Consider the following 3,383-nt stretch of genomic DNA (forward strand, 5'->3'; position numbering starts at 1 on the left):
ATAAAACTGTCAAACTTTTGTCCCTTACACAGGACAGAAATGCATTGCTGGATCTCAGGAGGATATTTTGCTAAAAAAAAGTAAAATTTTCTTTAGTTTTCTCTGTTTCTGGTATAAGAACCCTTAACTTTAATCTGAGCTTTTATGAACATCTACATGATCAGTGAATTAAATATAGGAAAATACATGATTTTACTAAAAAAAAATGCAAAAAAAAAAAACCCAAAACAACAAAACCCAGAAGATAATATTGTAATAAATGGTGATAAATCACTTTAGAAAAGTTAAATATAGAGAAAAAATTATTAGGGAACTGACACAGAAGTAGCACTGGGTCTTTATGGGTTAAGACACAGAGCTTGTTTTACACTCAAAGCATGATTAATGAAATGAAGACAAGTCGGGCTTGGGAAGAAAGAAAAAAAAAAAAAAAAGAAGTCATGCAATAAGTACAGTGTGGTGTTGGATTCCGATCATGGTGGAAGCTCCCAGGTCACTGGCATTGTGCCTCTGAGGAGGACTGTAGGGTCAGAAATGGCAGAGAGCAGCGATGGGCTTCCTTTGCCATGAAACATGCAACAGAGGTCACCCTGTCAGCTGTGATGACTAGAGAGTAGATTTTGGATTCTGGACCCCCCCACACACCCCCACCCCTACCCCCACCTCCACCACCTCTCTTTCAAGCCGTGAGTGCTTCCTTCCCTGCCCTCCAACCATTCCAAAAGGAATGAGGCTGTAACTGAGCCTGGGGGGACAGATGGAGCCTATTTATAGTCCCTACAGAGAGGTGTGAAGTTTCTTGGGATTTCGAAGAGCGGGGGCCATGGCTCCTTAAGGGGGCTCTGTGGCCTCTATGCTCCCTTTCTCTCGCTGCTCGCTCTCTCAAAAGCCCTCCACTGGCCACACAGGGATTAGATGGGGGCAGGCTAAACAAAGCATCCCAACCCCCCCCCCCTTTTTTTTTTTTTATTACTGGGGACAACTACATCACTACAGAAGATAGTCATCTGACACCAACCCAAAGGAACAGTCTCATCCCGGTGACGACTTGGTCTTCTTTTTTACACAAGAGGAAGACGGGGCAATCACATACTGTCTTTGTGCCGTGATGCCATCACCCAAAACAAGAACGATGACGCTATGCGAAGCCTTCTTCTTATGTGACAGTTTATTCTGTAGCGCTGAATTAGGACAAAGCGAAGACCAGTTCTAAAGATGGTCACAATAGTCATATATCAACTCATTTATACTGATGAAGGTTTGGATGTACCACTTTTAAAGAGTTAATTAACTGATGCAAAGGGTGATTGAATCGAAAAAATAAAATTACACAAGAAATATCAAGGTAATTTATTCTTAAGTAATATCTGAAGATGTTAGAATAATTACTCTGCCTGTGATTTTTATGTGAAAATTCAGTACAACCCTTTGTTTGAAACTGGTTAAACTATTTTACTGGAACCATACATGTGGCGATTTTCTTCTGTACAACCTTTCCTGTGAAATTTATCCACATTTATTGGAATATTATCCTTACATTTGGCCTTTTTTCAGTTAAAATCAGGTATTTTTCCATATTTCATTTATTAATCAGACACATTTTCATAAAAGCTCAGAGTAAATTCATAGGTAATTATATCAAAATAGAGAAAAAAATTGAGAAAAAGTGAATTGTTCAGCAAAGTATTTTATTAACTGATCATAAAAATAAGAATCTGCAGCCATTGTCATTTGTCAAACTACATGGGTTTTATTGTGAATGGATGCTGCAGAAGCTGACGGTCTGAAAGTCTAAATAAAATGCATCTGATGCCACTGAAAGGCTGAGAAATTGCATTTTACTTGAATTTTTGAAAATGCATTAATAGGTTTAATAGATCCAAAGTTACTAAACAGATGCCTGTGGTCGAGAATGTGTAAGTCTTTGAGCGTTAAATAACTATAGTACATTATAATAGGCATAATAAAATCTGAAAACACGTTTAATAGAGCCTATGTAAAATCTGGTGCTGTCAAACAATTACAACTTTTAATCAGATTAATCACATGGTTGCTGTGGATTAATTTCGATTAATCACAATTGAATATCATTCATTTTTAATCTATATTAATCATGTTTCATTTTGCATGAGCAAACAGAATCAAGAAAGAAGGGAATATATATGCACCTAATGTGTTTGTCGCAAGATGGGCAACGCATTAGCCGAAGTGCTAGCAGAATCTCTGACTAATGCATGCTTTGCATTAATGTGGTATTTTAAGCTGGTAGTGCTTCGGTGAAAAGAAAACTCCTTCCTGCAGAGTGTGTATAATACTTTATGTCGATTGACTGTTCTGTCTTGGGGGTTTTTGTCCTCGTAGTTCCATCCACAAGACCAACGTGCTGTTTTGCATCTTCCATCTTTATGGGTTGGTTCTGCTACCTGTCACTACCGGATCAACTGACCATTATTATAGCTCTAGTAGTTTTCATTTGTATGCTCCTCCAGGTGGTCACTTTTGACTGTTCCCTGAGTTCTGACAGACTTTGGAAAAACAGTATTTTCCTACCATGCACCATCGTCGTGGAATAATCTTCAAAAAACTGTGAAACTACAAACATTCATGTCTGTTAATGATTTTAAAAGTATCATGGAAAATGCAGTGAAGGAGGAATGTCACTGTTTTTCTTGATGCCATTATGGTTGAATAGTTGTTATTGTGTTTTATTGTTTATTGTGTATCATGTATCCTCCTGAGACCCAGGAAATGTCAGCAAAGTACAAGCTTTTTTTGTTTTTTTATTAAATAAGTGCCAATATTGGAAACATCATGATACAACAGTTTTTTCAGATGCAGTTTTTGAAATTTTTATGGAATGTCCTTTGTGATGGACAGTTTCCTTTTCTTTCTTTTTTTTGTATAAAGTTGTGAAACTCTTGTCCACAAATGTGGACAGAAAACCCATAGCTTGGTCTTAGGAGGTTAACTGTTTTATGTTTTTTGTTCTTTGTATGGCTGCTAGCTTGGCCAGGTCTCCCTTGCAAAAGAGATTCCTAATCTCAACTTCCTGGTTAAATAAAGGTAAAATAAAATAAAATAAAAAAATAAATTTCATGCATGATGCTAACTCTACTTGGACAAACTTCCCCAAATGTGTTGGCAGAGACATTCAGAGTCATGTTGCGCTGCAGATGGGTTAATTGCATTAAAGTTTTTATCAGATTAATCATGAGGATGGATTAATCTGCGTTAATGCGTTAATTTTGATAGCACTAGTAAAAACACAAACAGATTGAAACACACCAAAAAACTAAGAGTCATTATTCGCATCTGCAAGAAAAAATTAATTTGTAGCTCAACCAAGAGAATTTTGCGATGTAGATGAATACAGATGTTTGGGT

Source organism: Sphaeramia orbicularis, chromosome 21, assembly GCF_902148855.1.
Source record: "Sphaeramia orbicularis chromosome 21, fSphaOr1.1, whole genome shotgun sequence".
NCBI lineage: Eukaryota > Metazoa > Chordata > Actinopteri > Kurtiformes > Apogonidae > Sphaeramia > Sphaeramia orbicularis.